Here is a 22,734-nt window from a genome sequence, read left to right on the forward strand (position 1 = left end):
ACCGTATAAGATTCACGTATAGCATTCTTACAGGGGAAAATGGTTACTCTAACCCCCTTCCCCCTGTTGAGCTCTTCTTTTGCTCTTTCGCCAGGACACGTGGCTCCTGATTTAGCGAAGTCCGACAACGACGGCACAGGGTGCGCATAAACAGCATCGCTTTAAGAACAGTTGCGAATGTCTAGTTCCACTGCGCGCGTGCTGCCACTGTTTGAAATTCCCTCTTCGCCAGGTTCACCGGAAAATCGTCGCGCCTTTCTAGCGGGGCAGGCGACGCCAGGCGGCGCCGCCGTCATGGGGGCGCGCAGGCGCTTCCGTTTCCCGACTTCGAGCTCGTTCTCCCCCCTCACCTCGGCGTCCGGCGTCGGCGTCTGCTACGGAAGGGAGTTCGAGCTCTACCCTCGCGGCACCAGCAGGCAGCGGCCGTAGCAACGGTGACGCAGAGAGCGAGCGGTTCGCGCAGAGCTCGCAGCTGAGCGAGTACGTTCGGCGGACTGCGATGACAACGATCGCGGCCGTCGTCAAGTTCATCTCGTAATACGCCACGCAATGTGAGACCATCGGTGCCGGCCTGAAGATCGTCGTCTGCGTCGTGGTTAAATCTTGCCGTCGAGCCGTGCTCCTGGCTTAGGCCTCCTTTTCTCAGCCGTCTGCTCCTGGATACCTTCGAGCCGCTCGCCGGAAGACGACGACAAAAGAACCCACATAGCCAATCGCCAGCGCAGCTCTGTCCGTCGTCGACTGTGTTTTAATGCCTTCCCGCCGCCGCTTGACACGTCGGCCGCCCGACGCCGAGGCCCCACAGTCGGAGGAACCGCGACCCACCCACCGAAGTCGCTCAGAATGTGACGTCGGCGGAACCTAGGAGTCGTCGCCCGTCGAGCAACAACACGCGCCCGCGGCAGCGATTCCAACGCAGCAGCGGCGGCGCGGGCGAGTCGGCGTTGCTTCAACAGGTGAGGCCTTCTAGAGCGCAGCTGCCGCTGGCGGGCCGGCTGTGCGCGTATTCTCTCGGTATTTCTGCGCTGAGTTGGCAAGCATACGAGCGACGCCGTGGCGGTGGGTCCCGCGCCTGCCTTGTCATAACGCTCTTGCTTTCGGTTAGGTTGCTCTGCGGATGACTCGTTGAGAAAGTGGTTGCCAGTATCAAAACACGCGGTGGGCGCATGGCACGAGCATTGGCTAAAACAATGGCTGCGGGAGGATGCTGTCGTACTCTTCTGTACATGATCAACCAGAAAACGCTGGTGCTAGAAAAGAGGCCCTCTCACTTAGTTTCAGTTTTATAGCGAAGTTGCTCACAACGAATGTAACCGTGTAATTGGAAAGTACTTACAGGGTAAAGAAAGAAATTAGAAGACAAAATGCGCACGATAACACAAAGGATAGTACCTTGAAACTAGAGACTCGAGTTGGTTGCCTCAGCGCAAAAGAACATGCTGGACCAAATATTCGTAAAAACATAAGGCATGTGGCTGCTGCAGCAAAATATCCGTAGACCACTCAGTACATCCTAATGTAATGCTAAGCTATTCACCCAGTGAGACCCGCAGGTAAATTACAGCTTCCAGAAGCGCTTGGATATAGAATAAACGGAAACATCAACCGTTTAACACTTTAGACAAGCAGCGAGCGTTTAGAATAATGGTGGGGTCTATACGACCGAATCCGTTACAGGCGTAGGTAGCGATACAAGGTAGATAGAAAAAATTTGAAGAGCTAAAAGAAGGTTAAATAGCTGTATACAAAAATGGCAGAATAAAAATCATGTACAGCATACCTGAGTAACTCAAGCAGCCTAGGCGACTATTTGTCAGCGGTCCGTTTCAGAGGGGATGTCAATCACTCAATCATTGAGGTCACGATCAATGTCGAAACACAATTCCTCGTTAAGAATAATGAGGATGGTTTCTTCCAACTCTATTTCTTGCTATGCTTAGTGCACTGGTACCAAGAAAAAAGTATTTGTTAAACACCTTGTTCGTATTGTAGTTAGTTATTTACTAAAACAGTTACAGAAAAATTTTAACTCAAAACTTGCTCGGACACGTCGAAATTGCCGCTGTACGCTACGCGTTATGTTTCCCATGCTTGAATAAGAATTTTGAGGTAACGTACTCAATGTAGCAAACATGACACGTTCGGCATTGCGGGGCATCACACTGTAGCGTTGTGGGTTCCCGAGAAATAATTTCGCTCTGCTTCGCGTTGTTATTTCACTTTATTCATGCGTGTGTGTGCGTGTGTGTGTCTGTTTGTGTGTTTTTGTGTGTTTTACTTCCGGTGCTTTGTTTGCTCACCTCCACGCGCGGCCTGACGGACATGTCATTACAAGGACTCCCGCCTGACCTCGCTGCTTCTATTTTTACGTAATTGTGATTGCAGCGCTTCAGATGGACGAATATACCGTGGCTGTGTTCCGCTATATCCTGCGATACAGGAAACCAAAATCCACTTTTGGCTACGGCTGGAAAAAAAAATTAAATGTTCCAGCTTTAGCTGAATATTCCATTCAGTATTTGTTCTATGTCTGTATTCGGATAATGTTCGTACGTGTCTAATCTGTGCATGTGAGATAGTATGTATGTCCTGTGTCGAAATAATAACAGCTAACGTCTGTAGCGAAAGAGGTTTTCTTAGACGAAGTTGTTGCTTCAATTAACGGTCATCATTGTGCTTTGTAAAAAGAAAGACAGCTTTCAACGAAACATCTGTAACACAGCAATGCAATTTATGTGAACTCCCAAGCGTCGAACTATTTCTCTCCGTTGGCAATAATACCTCTGGTGTCGGTGCCAATGCGATTAGGAATAATTAGAACGTAGAAGTAAAATCAATTATATACAAACTTCCATGACACAATGCTTAGCCAATGCAATGGATGAAATTTTTTGCTTGGGATGGTTTCACTACCTCCCCATTGCAACGTATTGACAATACTTACCTCTATGTTGTTTGTGTTACTATCGAAAGACGTGACTTCTTCGACGAAGTCACCAAAACGTAAATGTGTATCTTTTTTATTGCGATAGTAACTATAAAGACATTCTCTACGAATTGGCGCCTTCGGTGTCGCCATTATGCTTCTAATATAATATATATGTCACGTTCTGAGGCTGACGATAATAGTCGCAAAACCATGAATGACGAAACTGAGTTTTTATTGGGTGGACCTGTGCCCACAATACAGCAGAACGATAGCGGCGAACACAAAGGGCCGCCGTCAAAATAAGATCTGCGGGGCAAGCGCGTCGGCTTTTCTGCATGCATCATCGAAGGATCCAGAATGATGGCTGGTGCCCGCCTCTCTTCCAGAAAGTACTACCCAATTCGCGTCGCGCACATAATCAGATTACACAAGGGTCGATGACAACAGACAACGGATAGAACCATCGATAACACTCGAGAAACTGCGATAGATGCAGATGGCGTCTTGCGCTGATGGATAACTTTTAACCTTTCTTAACTGGTGAAAGAGGGGTCACCCGAGAAAGATAAAAAGGCACACGTGCCAATGCCCCCTCTTGAAAAGCATCCTTCCGATGCTCTAAACAAAGAGCCACGCATAATAAAGAAAGAAAAGCATCTGTAACAATGAAACTGAGCCCATAACTTCGTCAGCGGGCGTAGAAAGGCGTAAGACGCACGAAGCGGATGACTTCAGGTCGTGCGCGTCGCCGCTGCGATTGCGAAATGCCGTCTGGCAGGACATCGTAGTCCGGGGCGACAATACGTCGGATGATCTTTTAGGATCCGAAAGGGCGTCGTAAAAGCTTCTAGCTAAGTCCTCGTCGGCGTATCGGAGTCCAGAAACAGTCTCCGCGCTGGTTATCGACGTAGCGTCGTCGAAGATTGTGTTGTCGGCTTTCCGTCCTCTGCTGGTTCTTGATGTGCAGGTGGGCGAGCTGTCGGGCTTCTTCCGCATGCTTGGGATTGGCGGCGACGTCGACATTCTCTTCGTCGGTGATGTGTGGCAGCATGGCGTTGAGAGTCGTCGTAAGTTTTCTGCCGTAGACTAGCCCTAACGGCGTGATCTGCGTTTTCTTGCACCGCCGTGTTGTAAGCAAAGGTTACGTACGGCTGGATGGCATTCCATGACTTGTGTTTATTTGCAAGCAGGTCGGCGAGGGTATTGTTCAAGCGCTCCTTAAGACCAGTTGCCCGCGGGTGATAGGCAGTTGTCTTCCTGTGGCTTATCTGGCTGTATTGCAAAATGGTTTGGGTGAGCTCTCCAGTGAAAGCCGTTCCGCTGTCGGGGTTGAGGACTTCTGGGGCGACATGTCGCAGCAGGATGTTCTCGACGAAGGTTTTAACGACTTCGGCAGCACTGCCTTTAGGCAGAGCTTTTCTTTCAACGTAGCGGGTAAGGTGTGTAAGCCAGACGAGTAGCAGGTAACAAAAAGCACTTTATTCCGAAACGCAGCCGGGTATATAAGGAGCGCGGCGATAAGTAGGGGGCGTGTTGCACATGCGCACTGGTTGACTTCCAGGCACGATATTGCGCTCCAGTACATCTTCCCCTCCTTGGAAAAAAAAGAAGAGAAAAAAAAACCGAGGAACATTGATGAACATTTTCATTTGCAAACAAGGATTGCTTTGCTATTTACGTTCAGGAAGTGGATAACGTTGCGGCACTTGGCGTACCCGTTCACTTCTTCGAAGTGGGGCTTGAATTGCATGTGCTGGGGTACTTGGCACAGCCTGTTTTCGGGTTTCTGCTTGCGATTCAGCAGGCTGAGCAGCATCTGTGGCCCTGAGATGCTCTCTCGTACGGCGTAACTGCTGTCCACTGTCTGTAGCCACTAAGTAGGATCGCGGTGGCCCTGCAGGACCAATTACCATGGCCGGGGCCCACGTTCTGCTTAGGGTGTCGTATACGGACACTTTGTTTCCGCTACGAAGGTCTGGCAAAGCCCGTGTCGTTCTGTTGTAGTAGGAACGCTGTTTATGTCGTATTTCTTATAGTCGCTGACGAACTGCTTCCGTGGGTATCGTCTTGGGCTCCAGGTGACAGTTGAGAACCGGGAGTTGGCTTCTGGTGTGACGTCCCATGAGCCTTTGAGCTGGCGACTGCAACTGTTCGTCCCTCGGAGTATTCCGCCACTCCAACAACGCACTGTAAAATTCGAGGGTGGAAAACGGGCATTTGTTTAGCAGATGTTTAGCTTCCTGAACGGCACGCTCTGCCAAGCCGTTGGCGCGCGGATGGTACGGGCTAGAAGTGGTGTGGCTTGTGGTTCTCGTTCCGGATGAGCCCTTGTCTCGTTCATGGGAATCAATACTGCTGTTAAGCTGGCATCCTATGGCAAAACTTGCCGCACGGGCAGGAACTAACTGCCGTGCCCACTTGTGACACCATGTAAGCCAGACGAGTAGCAGGTAACAAAAAGCACTTTATTCCGAAACGCAGCCGGGTATATAAGGAGCGCGGCGATAAGTAGGGGGCGTGTTGCACATGCGCACTGGTTGACTTCCAGGCACGATATTGCGCTCCAGTACAAGGTGGTCGGTAGCCACGACTATCCACAGATCCATACCGATCTGCTGAAACGGTCGGCAAGGAGGCTCCGTCGGCTCTAGTAATGCCGCCTGCCTTGTCAGTGGTGTCTTGGGTCGCAGGCACTCTTTACATGTAGTGACGTAAGGGACGACGTCGGCGGTCAGGCGCGGCCAATAGTATTGTATTCCTGCGAGCATACAGGAAAACACAAGGTGCTCGGCTATCTTATCATCGTGCAGGGCGTGCAGTACTACTGGCCGGACTGGTGCGGGCACAATGAGAAGGTAGTTTGGGCGGGCCGGGGACAAGATCTTCACCACGACGTCGTTTCTTAACAAAAACGAAGACAATCCGCGCCTAAATACCCTCTGGTCAAAGTTGGTCCTGCTTTGCAAGTATTCAGCAAAGCTTCTGAGCTCCGTGTCCGCTCGCTGCTGCTCGGCAAAGTCATCTGCACTTAGTGTACCTAAAAAGGCATCCTTGTCTTGGTCAACTTGTGGCAGAGGGTCCACAGAAGTGCGAAACAGGCAGCCGGAATCAGAGTGTTTTCATCCTAACTTGTAGGTTACAGTGATGTCATATTCTAGCTGTCTGAGGCTCCACAGCGCCAGGCGTACTGAAGGGTCCTTAAATTCGCTAGCGAACACAACGCATGATGGTCGCTGACGACCTTGAACGGCCTGCCATAAAAGGCGGAGTTTTGCTGTAACCCAAATGATGGCGAGGCATTGATTTTCGGTCATAGAATAACTGACTTCAGCTTTTGACAGCCACCGACTAGCATATGCTATTACCCGTTCAAGTCCGTCTTTCCTTTAGACTAGGACGGCCCCGAGGCCTAGGCTTCTGGCATCAGTGTGGATTTCTGCATCGGCGTCCTCGTCGTAGTGCGCAAGTACCTGTGGCGACTGTATTAGACGTTTTAGTTCTTGACATGCGTCGGCCTACGGCGTTTCCCACTTGAATTCAAGGACATCACATTTAGTTAGATGTGTCAGCGGCTCGGCGATGCGCGAAAAGTCCTTGACAAAGTGCCCGTAGTAGGCACACATGCCAAGGAATCTACGCACTGCTTTCTTGTCCATGGGCTGTTGGTACTTTGCGATGACAGCTGTCTGCTGCGGATTGGGGCGGACACAAGATTTGCTGATGAAGTGGCCCAGGAACAGAAGCTCATTGTATGCGAAGGGGAACTTTTCCGGCTTCAGATCACTTGATGGGTGATGAATGTTGATTTGATGGCCTCTAGTACTTGCGCAAACCGCCGAAATTTCCGGCGATGACGACGACGCCACCGAAGTAAACAAGACAGTTCTCCCACTTCAACCCTGCTAACACCATATCCATCACGTGCTGGAACATTGCAGTTGCTGAGCACAGTCTGGCGTGATGAAGGTGGTCTTTTCGCGATCCCGCTCATCGGTTTCAATTTGCCAGTGGCGACTTTTGAGACCCATTGAGGAGAAGTATTCAGCGTTGCGTTGCCGATCAAATGCGTCGTCTATGCGTGGGAGGGGCATACGTCCTTTTTCGTGATCTTGTTTAGTCGATGATAATCGACGCATAAACGTAGGATTTTGTCCTTTTTCTTCACCAAGACTACAGGAGATTCCCGCGGGCTTTTGGACGATTATATGATGTCGTCGTGCAGCATTTCGTCGACTTGTTGCCTTATAGCTTCACGTTCTCGCGTCGAAACGCGGTAAAGGCTCTGGCGGAGTGGTCGAGCACACGCTTCAGTTATTATGCAATGCCTTGCAACTGGTGTTTGTCGAATGCTCGATGACATCGAAAAGCAGTCTTTGTATCGTCGGGGAAGACTTCTGAGCTGTTGCTGCATAGTCATGGCGAGACTTCAATTTATGTCGAAGTCTGCTTCGGGAACTATGGTCGTCGGGGTAGATGCGTCAGAATCCAAGAGGACAAACGCATTTCTGGCTTCAACAATTTCCTCGATGTATAGGTCGTTGCGCCCTTGTTGATGTGCGTGGACTCCTTGATGAAGTCGTTGGCGTTGTCGTCCATAGAACTCGTGCCTTATACCACTACAGGGGTTGGTCAATGGATGGGTGCATTATCCCGAGTGATAACAAAACAAAAATAATAATAATAGGCGAACAAATTTTCCGGAGATACCGAGTAAGTGCTGTTCAAAGGCTATGTTGCATGTTAAAATGAAGGCAGTATTACTGGCTAGAATCAATAATCATTACTAGGAAAGCACACATCAGAAAGAAAGTATACAAATTTCAGAGAGCCTCATGTTGGAAGACTAATGAAATTGCCGGTCTGCAGAGCGAACATCCCTGTGGCTGAATCCCAGAGCAGAGTACCCGAACGAGTTTCCCAAGTGAAACGTTAAACGTTGCCATTGTTGTCAATGCTTCGCCATTTGGACGAAACTGCCACTTCTTTTAGACAAACGGCCAGTTAACATTTTTCCGAGCGAAGCAAATAACTGTAATGAAAACCTTTCAAACCAATTGCTTTTATTGCGGTGCTTCCCCGTGTACTCGACTGCGTGGAGATATAAACTTTCGGGCTTAAGTCCTGAAATTTAACTTGTTGGTTCGGTTATGTAGGCAAATCCTGTCTTTAATCCTTTACCTGCTAGCTCAAGAATATTGTTCGCCTTACGAAAGTGGCTGCAAAAATGCTACAAAACGAAATATTAGTCTGTGCTTTTCAATTATCTTAATTTATGTACCTTCTCATGTGGTAATCACATAAATGTCGACCATGAGCGGCAGTAGATGTTTTGGTTTTGAAACTCGAAGACCTCGTCGGTATCGCCTTAAGGAGCGTGGGGCTAGTGTTATCGCTAATGCGAATTTTTGTTTCCTTTGTTTAAGAAAGCTATTATTTTTTTCTCCTTTGAGGTGGTTCCCCAGAACACACATTTACTTTGTCAAAGCAAGTACCAAACCCAAGTTTTGGTGCACACATTGGTCGCTAATCAACTGGTCAACAATTATTTCGACCCGCTGTATGTCACTTAGCTTTCAGAAAAGCCCTTTCATATTTCATCTGGGATGTATTTGAACAGTATGAAGAAGGAATAAAGCCATACAAACATTCTAGGTCAGGTCTTTCTTATCTTGCCAGTTTAAGGGTTAGTAAGACCGTTCGCTTCGGAATGAATTTTTTTCAAGACTCCGCTTAATTATGTCCTGAAATTTAAATCGCACTGATATGTCTTCGGATCGAGTTACTTCAGCTACTGTTCATGGTCCAAAATTCCGCAATGGCAAAGACGCGAGTACAATAATTATTACTTGTTTCCACGGTAGGTGACAAGGCATGTTTTATTTGCATGAATGCGGGCCAGCTCTTTTTCGCAAAGAAGCGCTCTGCGTTTTCAGCTAATGCTTGCCGTCTGTTCTGACTGCGTATAGGGATAAATATCGTACATCCAATGAACCTGGGACGTGCCGTGGGGACAAGCACTAAGTTATAAAGGACAAGCAGTTGGTTCTGCATGATAGCTTTACAAAGGGCACCTATGGAATAGATTGATCGGGTCGCCGATCCTTGTGCCGTGATTCCCTCGGTTTAATAGCATTACTTACCTTCATTTCCATACTTAACCTTTATTTACCATATAACCTTTGAAAAGTATATGTCCGCTATAGCACGTGGTGCCTAGACCGCTTTGAACTTTATCGCGTTGCCCATTTCCATGCTACACAATTTGAGGCAGTCTAAATCGGCCATGGATGGGAAGTTATGCTGTATCTTGTGCGTGGTCGTGCTTTTTTCTCATTTGTATTCTAGAACAATTTAAGGCAACCTGACATGCAAGATCAAGAAACAACTAGCGTACACGCAAGTGTCTATTTGGTTTTCGAAATAAATTGGTCCGTAGTTTCGGTCATAACTATCGCAGCTGCCACAAAAAAAAAAAAACTTCATCCGTATTTACAGGAGTAAGGGCATAATTTTCTACGCTTTTTTATTTCTAAGGTTGGCGAACCAGTTGACTTTAGAAGATTACAGCTGTCTTTTCTGAGAACGCAGTATTTCAGCGCTTGTTTGCGCGGTTCAGGGATAGATGCAAACTAATAATTTTGCACAGTCCCAACTATTGCTCTGATCACAGACGTGGACAGGCTAACTCTAGCTTCGTTTCCATGAAATCGATGTGCGCGGGTGGAGTCGGAAGTCGACCCTACCGATGCCCGATTCGACCCATGCCCTACCCGACTATTTATATGAATCTTGTCAAGTGTCTTTCAGGCGACCAAACCGACCCCTTTCTGGCGAGTTGACAGAACGCGCCTGGCCGCTCGCATGACACGTTCCTGCCGAGTTTACGAGAAATCTGTCAATAGATTTCGGTCTCACAAGCCGACTGTTGCCGACCTTATCGGGTTCTCATAAACGTAGCTCCTTTCCGGATTGTTTGTTGTGAGAAACTTTTGCGCACAGGTAGACTCAGCCAGATAATTCATTCTGAGAGTATCAAAAGAGGAGATGAAAGTTGTGGATACCTAGGTGGCATGGGCAATGAAGGACACACGGCTGAGCAAGTTGGTAGGCATTCATGTAACGGAGTGGTGGCACACACAACATGGACGGAAGAGCAAGCACGTGTTGTCGTTCTCGTTCTGGTGTTTGCGCTGTGTACGTCTTGCTCTTCTTAAGTTTTACATGGACTCCTGAACACAGAACGATAGTTTTTTGCATGCTGCTATATTGCTTTCGTACCACTCTCGTTATTGAAGTAACATGTAACATCTGTTACGGCAGTTGTTTGGGTCTGCCTGGAACGTTGTGGCTTTTGAAAACGTGCTGCTTTGCATTCTCGATTTTGATGTATCGCTATGAATCGAGTTTGTAACCTTCGGTAGCGTCTTATCGTCTAGCTGTGTCTTTCTTGTCTTTTTGAAAAAATTTCGGACAGATCTATGAAATAAAGAACGAGTTGTAGAGCGCGACGCTTCTTTCTTTATGCATGATAAAAATAGAGATACGAGCAAAATTCGTAAAGCAATTACAAGTGCGTCAAACTTGTAATCATCACTATTATGATGGGTATAGCATGTGGCAAATAACAGAAGACGATATAGTTAGGTGTCTGATTATATTCCGGTGCCACATTTTTTTCCTCCTTCCCGAACATCTTTTCGGACGGTTCTTGCAAAAGCTTCTATGCCGTAGACATAACATATCTCGCAGGCACTTTGAATGCTTAGGCCCAATCCAAAAAGCTCAGCATCGGTAAGAAGTTCAACCTGTATAGGCGAGTGGCTAGTTTTGTGAACGCAGCCACTATGGTAATAACTTTCAGTGTCAGTATTCAGAATATAATTGAGCGCACCATGCATTTTTCTGCTGCTGAACAATGCTACTTCGGAAAACCATCAATTTAGCCAGTACTACAGGGTGGCAGTTTTGGCATTCGGTGGTATACTTGAACGAAATAGGTAATTAGCGATTGCTGCAAAACATTTGCGCAAGCTATATTAGTCAACCTGACGATTATTGTACGTCAAACTTTGCGTCCAGGGTACTTAACGGCAGTGTAAAAATACTACGATTGAAAGACCGCTTGTCTGCGGCTTTTTCACCTTGTGCGTTATTCTTACTGAGTTCGTCATCGTCGATGACGCATAAAGCATCGCAGATTTAAAGGTAATCTAATTGGAAGGAGCGAAATTTTTGCTTGAATTTTTTTCTTCTCTTCTCGTTTCGTCAGTTGTTCAAGCAAGTATTTAAAACGCCGTTGGTGTTGTCGTGTGCGCTGCCGAATTCCGCGAGCTTTTTTTTTTCTGGGACGACGCACACATGCGACGTGATACGCAAAGCGGTGGTGCGCTCGACTAATAAAATGGACAAATGACGGTAGCCATATTATATAGACCATTAACCAATCATCTTTGCTCAGTGGGCAGAAAAACGCTACTGGGGTGGGGAAGAGGGGGACTGGAGGTTAAACAATCAGCTTGACACTTTTAGGCATTCTCGGTTCGTACAAGAAAGAAAAAAAAACGAAACTCCACTCCGCAACACGGTCACGCTTAATCACGCACGAAGTGTTCCGATTTCCCAACTTTGTGCGCGCTTGCAAGTGAAACATCACGGGCTGCCGATTTTCTTCGGTAGCTGCTCATTAAGCGAAAAACGGCAAGATAGTTACGTCTAGTCGGTGAATGTTTTCCTCCCAACCAGGCAGGCTGGGGTCAGAACTACGAATTAATATTTTTTATTGTCTATTTGTTTCGCCCTATACACGTGATGGGCAAGGGGTGTACGTATGTGCGGATGTTGATGTGAGTTCGGGTGTGTACAAATGAATGTGTATTTTTCACCTATCTGAACTTTGCAGCTCTGCTCAGGTAAGAGTAGCGCAAAAAACGGCAAGAAGAAATCTTTTGCACATTTGGGTAGGCTTTATTTTTACTTTGGCTCGCAACAAGTGACACGCCGGTTCAGAACCAAGTCGACGACTAGACACTGTCTGAATAACGCGGCGCGCTGTTTCAGAGACTGTCGAATTCCCCCATTTCGGAGTTTCAAATGAAGAAGGAAAAAAGAAAAGGGCGAAGTCGGCCGAAGTCGTAACAGTGCCCTCCATGATCCTATCTGGGATGATATTGTGGCAGAACGTGGTAGTCCCCAGCAGAGCACCTCCTGGGCGGCGTTGCTTAGCCTTATGTTCGCTCAGCCTAATTTCGCCAGCAACACGGCTTGTCCTTTAATGCGAAGCTTTCTTTTTGCGAGTCCAGTTGCACTATCCTGACCGTGGCTCTGGGGTGCTGCTGCAGTCTTTCCGAATAGCCAATATTTAAAAAAAGATACAGAACTACGTGCACGATGGGTGGACTGAATTTCAATCCCCCAACATAACGGTCGGATGCTCTAACCATTAAGCTGTGCAATTGCAAGTATACTTCTATGATGCCATAGTCTCAACTAGTTCTTTCAGATGTTTCGCATTACATACCGTGGGTTCCCGAGTGCACGTACGCGCAGACACAACCGGATTCGAAGGTGCCCAATTTGGACAGCAAGTCACGTGATTTATATGGCTTGGTCAAGGACCTTCTCTAAGACTTTGCACATTGCAATAAGACAAAGACTAACACAGGTTTCAGCACCTCTTTACACTCTTAAAGAACGCTTTCGGCAAGGTGTGCGTTGGAAATTTTTATTGGTCAATGATTATGACTGAGTATATAATGTTGCAAACATGAATATGTTCTTTTACAATCATCACTTCGATTGTGATAACTATATTTACGCGCCCTTCTCGGCAGGAGGGCTTAGAAGGCTGCACAGGCGCGTAGCAAAGGAAACCGGAAAGGCGGCAGACGAAACCAACTAAAACATGTTGATTCTAGAGACGAGCACTGGGATTGTGGATGCAGATTTTGGGCCATCTATCTGATAACTTTTGCTTTTAAACAGCCTGATAAGCCTTGTTTTCTCACTTCCAAGCCAAATACTTTAAATCGTGAATACTTTTTTATGTACATTTCTGCCACTGTCTTAGCAACCCAGAACACCAAGAATAATATATTTCCCATAACTACGGGACAGAGTAGGAAGCTTAGATTGTGAGAGCCGTTTAGGCCACTGGATGATTTTTGTCCTGTGACATATTATTGCCTAATATTGACTGAGAAATAGGGTACGTAAAGAAAGAGCGAATCCACCAATAAAAAAAAACATCATATCCTGAAAATGTATGGGTGGAGGGACCTTAGGCAGAGTTCATCTGCCTTTAGTGCTTTCAACTCAGGCAATGTATGTCTCAATAAACAAACGGAAACAAACTGAAACTGAAACAAAAGTAAAGTTTAGGCGCAGTATAAAAAATGATGAGTTGTTTCCACGTTTTATTGATGCAATTCTCACTCGAGTACCCCCTATCAGACAATGTGGTCAATATAAGCTTAACATACAACATGGCGGGCGTGCCTAGAGTGCAAAACCTAGGATATGGAAGTAGACCTTTCACGAGAGCAGTAAACTCCGAGCCATTGAATGGTTCAGATGGGATGGCAGCAACATAACCATAACAATCCCACAGTTCTATTTTTTTCCAGTGATAATTCAAAGTTTGCTCTTTCAGCCATTGAGTTGTGCAGATGTGATGGCATCAACAGGAGCATAAGAACCCCACAGTTCTTTCTTTCTTTTTGAGTAATAATTCAAAGTTTGCTCTTTGACGCGCACAATTTAAGCGGTTGGGGTCAACGTTATTTGGTCCCACGCTCGCACTTCTCAGCGACAAAGATCAGCCCATAAGCATTGGTAGGCTTTTTTTTTTCTTTCTTTCACAAAGAGCTTGTTTTTCTGTACCATCACAGGGTATCCCATATACACGTGGAACGGCTTGGGAAGAGTGCTCCCCATTTTAACCTGCCTAGAGAGCAGGTTGTTGGATCCTGACCTCTCCATTGTGAGAGTCGTTGCTCTGCGTAGGCTGTTATTCGGCTCATCTTTCAACACGGCGGGGCACAGGGGACTATTGACGATCCAAGAAGAAGATACATTTATCGAAGCCCACGGAGTGCTTCGCGCGGCGGAGAGGCATTGCAGCAACGAGGCCGCTGAGAGGACAGCGCGGACTGAACGTCAGCAAACGATGCATGGAAATGACAACGAAACGTTGACTCATGCACGGTTCAGTTTCGGCATACTGCGGCGCGAACGCCTCGTAAATGGGATTTGCAGTCCGTGGGGACAGACCCCGCTGAGCGCCTCTGTCAAAGCCATTTTTATAACAAAACGTTCTCTCAGTTATGAAATGGAGGTATAGAGGTGAATGCGCGCAGCTCAAGAGCGTCGGGAGGCTTCAAAGCTTTCGGAAATGAGGCTTGGGTAATATTGCAAACTTGGCGGTGGATATGTGGCAGCGCACGTATACGTTCGCATGGTTTAACCGAGCAAAGCGAAAGAAGCATTCGGCCAACATTTAACTGAGATTTCCTGCTGCTACTGAGAAAAGGAGGTACATCACAATGCAAACATTTACTCTGAAGGCTGTGCAGGTTAGCCACGAAACAAATGTAAATCATTTGACGGGTCTTTTGCACAGCCTTTATGGCGTGGTGTTTGTACCATCGTTAATATCTTCACGCTCAAGGGTGCAAACATTTTTCTTCTATGAGGAGAAATGCATTCTAGATGAGTTGATTGTTGGGCTAGCTGGTTTTCCATAATTGAACTAGTAACTTAGCGCGATAGAAACCACAGATACAAGAAAGGTGGACAAAGACAAGCGCTTATCTTTGTCCACCTTTCTTGTCTCTGTGGTATTTATCGCGCTAACTTACCACTTCGATTGAGGAGAAATCGAAAGCGATTATAGAGACACAGAGTCGAGGAAAACAAACGGCGTAAATAGTACGGTGAAGCCGGTTAGAATGCCACCCTCTTATTATTTAGTCGTCGTCACCTTTACGCTGAATGATTTGCGAATCGAGTATCTAATCCCACTCCCCTCCCGACACCCCCACCCGCCCCCCAAGCAGTGCTAAAGAATCCTACCTGGAACAGCATTTCCTATAAAGAAAAACATGTGCTACAACTGGCAATGCATGTATTAGAAGATGGCCGAAGAATGTCGGGAGATTGTTTCAGCAAGCTGCCTGATGATGTAAAAGTGCTTGTGCGTGAATCCGTCCGTGTCACTCGCACTGGAACGTGACGCTGATGGCGTAATAGTTTGGGTTCGCGCAATCAGTGTGAACCTGTGATGCACTCTGCGGGAACGTCGGATACAACAGGTCGCGGCGAGGGCAGCGCACGGGCAAAGCTCCCCCTTTGAGCTGAGGGGAATGACGTTTATGTGGAGGCGATCGATAGCACCTTGGGTCGGGTCAGGTCACCGGGACTCGCCCTAGAGTTCGCTGGAGCGCAAACGCTGGACGTACGGAGTAAGAAACAGTTAATGATGTTGGCGCGCTTTGAAGTTCTTTTGTGTTCTAGTGTGAGTTGTCGGCTTCAAGTGACCCTCTTAGGAGCGGTTCATCGAAGTAGTTTTGTGCCGACTACGCATCGGGCACACACACATCACGCACAATCACCTACTTAGGAAAGAAGACACACCAACGTGCGAGAAATGTCAACAGCCACTAACAGTTATGCACATATTACTCACATGTACGCAGATTGAAACACACAGACGAGCACTCTTGCACAAATTATATGAACAACACATACCGTTACACCCTGCTCTAATTTTAGGCGATGATCCACTAGTCCCATTTTCTGACGTCCGTAAATTTTTAGACGACACTGGATTTTTACATAAAATATAGATTATTAACACAGCCTTTCATTTTATAAACTGTATTTTAGAACACCTCGTGTTTGGCGCAGCATAGCCTTAGCTGCTTTTGCGCCATTAAACCCCATTAAACTAACTAACTAACTCAAGTGACCCTCCTTTCCACCGCGCCAATTTTTTATAGTGCTTCTGTGGAAGCGAAACGCGAATGGGTGCAATTTTCTGATGATTCTTGGAAGAACTGAAGCAGTCTTCGAAGGAGTTCGCGACAAAAAAAAAGGTGCGTGTCTGACCATGAATATCTTGTAACACCGCAGGAATGAACGACCGAAGTTCTGCTTGGAATTTCACTAGGCTGAGTACAAAAATAGTGACATGATTAATGCTCCAAGGAACAAAATTGGCGTGGCTAGCAGTAAGCTCAGACAGCCTTCGTCACACGACCGTCTGGCTCCCGTTCCACCCATGGAATTGTGGGTAATATTGTGGGGAGTTGTGGGGAATTGTGGGGAATTGTGGGGAGTTCGTGTAAATGCAAACTTCACCATGGGGAAAGAAAACGCCATGGCTCAAAAAGAAGAGGATATTCACACTTCAAAGTTAAAGTTTATTGTGGAAACAATTTTCCCTTTTTCGCAAAGTCATTTTTTTTCGTAGTCGACCAGTATGCAAACTGGAATGATAACAAGCGCGAGCAACTTCGAAGAGAAAAGATGTTGTCGAATCGAGAACTGGCTTATGAAAACAAAAATCTAAATTACTTTTGTACGGTGATAAGGAAGGCTGCACTAATGTACACACACCGATATACCGGATACGTCACGGCACCTACAGAATAATAATGTTATCACCTCCCTAAGCTCAGAGATAGTTATACGAATGTAGGTCTGTTTCGCTTCTCTGCGTCTGCTTTTGCCTTCACCTACTAGTGGGGTTAAAGCTTGGTTTGGCGAATACCAGACAAAGTGTTCGGCAGTGCTTCTCTTTTTCAAGAGCGACAAAATGCAAGGGTTGTTACAGGAGCTCGGGTGCGGTACGCGGCTACAATGCGTGCTATTTCTGAAGACACTTCAAATAACTCTTTTATGGGACGCAGGAGTAGCTGGTTACTTTTTTTCGAAATTGATACGTCCTATTTTGTCCCCTGCCACTGAGCTTTCCCGCTTTTTTTTTTTTTTGTGGCAGCACAGCTGCAGGGGATGCATGTTTGCAGTCCCACAGGAGCTTCCTAATAAAAAAGAGAAAAGATTGCGCTCTTGCTACCTCAAAACGTGGGCATCGATTTATCCAGCACTTTCCCAGAATTACGTCTCCGCCATAGCCGTCTGTCAGGCCACGGCGGCTCTCGGAAACCTTTGCCTCTCTCTGTGCTCGTTGGACCTAATTAAATAACTGTTTTGTCCCCAAACCGATTTGGTATTGGCCGGTTGCTTTACCTAATACTGTGTTTGCTTCCGAGAGCGACCGGTACCTGCTATTAACCACGTAAGCTTACGATCTTGTTATGTGCAGGAGAGTGTTGAGGATTTATAGACAAGGAGTGTTGAGATCGCAACGAGGGCACTTGGGCGCATTACATCGCGTCCTTCACTCGCGAAAGGGCGCCTGTAATAAAGGAGCAGGCTCGTGACTGGAGTGCTGACTTTACTTTGTTCTTTCCATATAGCTTTGTATATTTGTTCCGCTGCGCCTCCTTCACTTCCCCGTTCTGCCAGGGCCACTTTTATGGCACAGCCGACCGTAATACCGGGGACGCATCGTGAAGACCGTTTATTGCTTCAGCGTCACTAAATGTGTGCACTGCTAGCTCCGGAACAACAGAAGCAACCAAGGAAAATATAAATAGTGTGGCCAGCGAGCTGAAAGAAAGCAAGAAAGAGAGAAGGAAAGAAAGAAAGAAAGAAACGCGACATTGCCTAATGTGCTAAACTAATGCATGTAAATGAGCAAAAAAAATGTAGGGTCAGGCAGGAGTGTTTCTCGACGATTTCTCTGCGCGAAAAAAAATTGAAAAGCAGCCTGAAGTGTAAAGCGCGTACACAGCACTGTCTACCATAAACTCACTTGCGCCTGCGTCTCAATTTAAAGAAATTGAGACGCAGATCAGAAAAACGTGTTTGCAGTCACCTTCTCACAGAAAAAGAAACACGGCGTAATAGTTAAGAAAAAGGAATGGCTGCGCGAAATGCGCTTCGGTTACTGCGCAGAGTAAGTGCAAATATTCTTACTGCCTACCGCTTCCACATGCGGGAAGTAGGGATGCGGACACGTAGCGTTCACCGCAAATTTGTGCACGGTGGTGGTATGCTCGATAAAATGCGGCACAGGCACCCGTAATCAGAGCAGGCTCAACGCTGCTCGAGCCTTCACGTGCTGTGCGAGGAAGATCCCGGCTAATGGGCGCGCCGTCTGTCTCCGGCGATCGGTGATTGGTTGATGCGGTTGGGATGGGAGCCTATGGTTCGGGATCGCTTGCTTCCCTAACCGGGAGTGATCTCCCGAGGGAATAATCGCTTCCGACAGAATCCGTCCGCCTGCGAAGCATTTTGCTTAGCTTTCTTGCTGCTTGCAGTTTTCCGATGTGGTCGGATGGTGTTTACGCTACTGTCCGAGCTGCTTTCTGGGTCATTGGGTTGGGACTCTTTTTTTCTTTTATATACTCCGAGGCAGTAGAAAAAGTGGTGGTCGTATTTCTTGCTCCTTTATTGAACAAACTTGGCCGACAAACAAAGTCAAATGAGAATGCAGCGTACCCGGAGGACACGAAGTGCTCTCAACATCGAACACGTAAATCCTAATGGCCAAGACCCATATATAGTATAACGAACCCGGATAATACGGACTACTCGCAATGTCGAACACATAACTTTTAATCGCCAAGATTCACGTATAATAACTCCTCATAATGAAGTGCACATTCCTCATGTATCAAACTCGCAGCATTCATAGCCAGTGCCCTATATCTGCTTGCATGACGGGGATGTAGCACTCAAGGGAGTTACTTTTTCCTTATTTTTCCTTTTTTCCTTTTTTTGAATAAGCTTTCTTTGTGGTAGTGCCGCGGCGGTACTGTGTTAACATACAAGAGCTTAGACTAGAGTGGGTCGGCAATACCTTGCGCATCGACAATGAGATGCTTACTGACGCAGGCGAAGAGTCCAAGGCACCCGTAAAAATAGTGCATAGTGCCCGCATTTTTCTTTTCAATAAACTCTTTCCTTCCTTGCGCCTTCCTTCCTTGTGTCTTTTCTACGCTGGAGGTAGAAAATGCGTATGCCGTAACTAACGCGTCACAACAGTTCGTTTAGGTTCGTTACAGACGTGCGCGGATCGGTCGAAAAACCATATATCTCGAACTATTCTTAGTGCGTCAGACTGCTCATCATAAATAAGTTCATAATTATGTGGTCGCAGCGCATTTCGCATGAGAAAGCGACGGCAAGATTTAAAATCAATCGCGCAAGTTCTTCGTTGAGTGAACGGGACAAAATCTTGGCAATATCTTCTTGAGAGAGAAAGACACAGAGACCGAAATCAAGCACAGAAAAGCCATATGAGCGTCCGGTTTGCCACCCTTTGGGGGGGTTAAGGGCAAGAAGCTATATAGACCTAAAGAAATCTCACGGACGTAATAGCTCTCCAAGCCTCTTCTAAATATTTACCCGTACGTTGACAAGATAATAAAAAAAAAAACTTTATGAATTTGTATACCGCGGTTGGATACTGAAAACTACGTTTCCGTCTTTGTCGGCAAAGTAACAATTTCATCGAGTTCGTTGCTTTAAAAATATGCAAATGCCACGTTGCTCTACAGTTTTTCATGGACGCTTTTTTATCTGATTATAATATTTTAGAAGTTAATAGTGAATCAAGAAAAATTACCTAAGTAGTTGGAATGAAAAAACTTATCTAAGTATCTCTAAGCGACGGCTAGCAACATTACCTTGCTTTTGTGCAGCTACGTGGCATTTGCGTATCTTTAATGTTTGCCTCGAGTTACCTTAGACAACCTGTATATACGCACGTAGAAGTGTTTTTCACGGCCTTTCTATCTTTTGACGTTCCGGTATATGATGCAAGTTGCGGACAAAAAAAAAAAACAATGTGCTTGAGAATTTCGTGCGATTTTCCAGATGAGGAGCGTTCTAAGGGCTGGCACAGTTCGGCAATAATAATTTTAAGTATGTCATCACCTATATCGCGCGCGTCCCAGTTGTAGCGTTCGGAAACGCCGATCCTGCATTCTGGGCCAACGGGCAAGTGGGCCGACACGTGATTATTCTGCGACCAAAAAAAAAGGGACGTAAGGCTCGAGGGGAACCCTCTTGCTCCATATCCCTTTTTTATTATTTTATTTTTCTTGCGTTTGCTTCCGTATTTCTTCTATATGTCGCAATATAACGAGCACTTCTTCTTTCGCCATGACTGCGACGTTCGTTTTTAGCTTACGCTCCGCCGTGGAATCGAATTGCCTTTAAAGGTCGCGGTGAGCTCCTCAAATCCTTTTGTCGAGCGGGTTTCATGGCGCGTAATCGCGCTTTAGAAAGCGAGCGTGAATTTAGTATTCCTCCTCCCCCTCCCCCCATTTTTTGTTCCTCTTCGCCTATGCCCGTGAAAAAGGGCCTCCTCAAGCCCCCTGCTTCTATCGAAATAGGCCCTATTGGCAAGAAAGCTTGGCGGGAAATGGGGAAGAATTTTGTTTTCTCGGGAACTTGGAAACAGCCGCGGCGCACGAGGAGGAAAGAAGACACTTTCTTTTGCACGAATTCACGCATTTTCGCAACGCCAGCGCGCGTGCGGGATTGTGGGCGTACGCCATTGGCGCATTGCGGCAAGCGTTAAAGTTTCAGGAAGATTTATATTTCGGTCTCCAAAACCAATTCAGAGGTGGTGGCTCCAGAAAGAAAGACGCCAGAACGGTCTCTCCAAATTTGTGCGGCTTGTGTGGGAGTTCCTTTAGAAAAGAGTTTGGTTTTGGCCTAAGCAACAGCAAACCTATATACCTAATGAGTGCAGAGCTCCGGTCGTTGAGCACTTGTGGCTGGATGGCTCTGGGTGGGGAAGGAGCACATTACGTGGGGGGAAATGTATTTTTGCACCGTTAGGGCCGCTGGTTTGCCTTCTGAAAAAAAAAATGAAATTTTCCTTCATCGTTCACATAATTCTGTGCCCACTGCAGGACAGAGCCCTTTTCCTGCGATCTCCACTTACCCCTGTCCTGCGCCAACTGATTCCATTATTGGCAGCTTTGCTTGTGGCAACCTAATATGACGATAGCTGTGGCCTGAGACACGGGAACTGCATGAAATGAATTTTAACAGCTATTGCGGCAGGTATTTTGGTGCGCTTAAGGTGATCGCCATTATGACACTCTAATGCTTCTTTCATCGGAGCTGCAGTTTCTAGCGGGTTGTCGCGTGTGGCAGTGCTTTTTATGGCCTTAAAGGTTAGGGCGTTAGACATAGGACAAATTGACGCCTTGAAGGATAGAACTTTTTTTTTATGTGCGCCATTTGGGCTCATGCATATTCAGACGAAAGCCTTATAAGCCCCATCAAGGAGAAAATCCGGTGATCGTCCGGCTTTCACATCGGATTTCGAGAAAACCTGCGTGACCAAGTAATGACGCCATGTTCCCGGTTCAGAACTTCCGGGAGCTCTCACTGCGAAATGCCATGGTGAGCAACCACGGCGTCAGATGCAGGCCGTGGTCGGCTCCCAATATTAGATTAAAATGGATAAAGGTGGAACAAGGTAGAATAAAGTTAAGTAAGGTTGATTTAGGTTGTAATGAGGAGGGAAGATAACCGATGGTCATTAAGGGTTACGGACTGGATTCCAAGGGAAGGGAAGCGTAGCAGGGGCGGCAGAAATTTAGATGGATGGATGAGATTAAGAAGTTTGCAGGGACGACATGGCGACAATTAGTACATGACCGGAGTAGTTGGAGAAATATGGGAGAGGCCTTTGCCCTCCACTGGGCGTAACCAGGCTGATGATGATGATGATGATGATTTAGGCTGTGACAACTTAGCTCAAGGTGGATTAAGATTGCTACAAATCAGAGCAAGGTGGATAAAGACGTTATACAATAAAATTTTACTAAGGTTGCTGCAAATTAGAGTAGGGTGGATTCGGGTGGATTACCGTCGAATTTTTATTTAAGATAACTTAGACAAATGCCAGTGCCTTAGCAATCAAATCGCGTAAGGATACTTAGGTGACTGTCAATCTTTCTTTAATTTCCTTGCTTGCATACGTATTTTGAATGTTCTTATGGTGTCTGTCACTTAGCGAACAATGGTGATTATCGTCGCCTCGAAAGAGCTGCAAATTGTCCTTTCATAGCGTCATATACGTACCATAAAAATATTTCGCTGTTGCTTTTGGATGGTGCAAAAACCTCTTTCCTATGTTTGGTAACAAATATTTAGCAGACATTGTTCATACAACTTGCTAGTACATGACGATTTTAGAAAAAATATTGATCTCAGCCGGTGGTGATTGCTATGCGAAAGTCTTGAGTAATGGACGATAGCATGGTCAATAACAAGAATTCGTGTCAGGTAGACAGCTTCCAAAAGCTGCACAAAAGTACATGCGTCCTACGAGAAGTAGTCAAAAAGCACATTGATACGGTCAGTAAGAAACTTGTGGATTATTGAATATATTCTAATTGGAAAGTTTTCTTTATTACTGAATACGTGACATTACAGCCTACAAGAAATTTTTACAATATATGTACAAGAGTTTTGCAAACGTTGTACACAATACAATGGAGTATAATTCAAATTGGTGTACAAATAAATAAATTGTTATGCGTGCTTTAGATATCCTTACAATTCAGTTTCTTTATTGCCGAATTACAGATTTGTGAACTTGATACTTCAGCTTTGATAAATTTTGCGTTTACTATAAATTTTTCTAAAAGAAAGCTCCATACATCAAAGCTCTGTTGGATAAAATCGGTAGCCATTTCCGTTTTCTTCAAATT

General features: G+C 46.2%; 1 protein-coding gene across 2 annotated transcripts in view; it reads left to right on the forward strand.

Moving 5' to 3' along the window:
- The first annotated feature begins 340 nt into the window (after positions 1-340).
- The window catches only part of LOC135899725 (synaptotagmin-1-like), a 270,674-nt gene continuing 248,280 nt past the window's right edge, over positions 341-22,734 (forward strand). The window contains exon 1 of one of the 2 annotated variants that reach the window (XM_065429048.2): positions 341-956. The gene's annotated coding sequence lies outside the window, so the exon portion shown is untranslated. The remainder of the gene's footprint in view (positions 957-22,734) is intronic. The other variant, XM_065429070.2, reaches the window with a different exon arrangement.

The sequence above is a fragment of the Dermacentor albipictus genome, chromosome 10 (genome assembly GCF_038994185.2).
Source record: "Dermacentor albipictus isolate Rhodes 1998 colony chromosome 10, USDA_Dalb.pri_finalv2, whole genome shotgun sequence".
Taxonomy (NCBI): Eukaryota; Metazoa; Arthropoda; class Arachnida; order Ixodida; family Ixodidae; genus Dermacentor; species Dermacentor albipictus.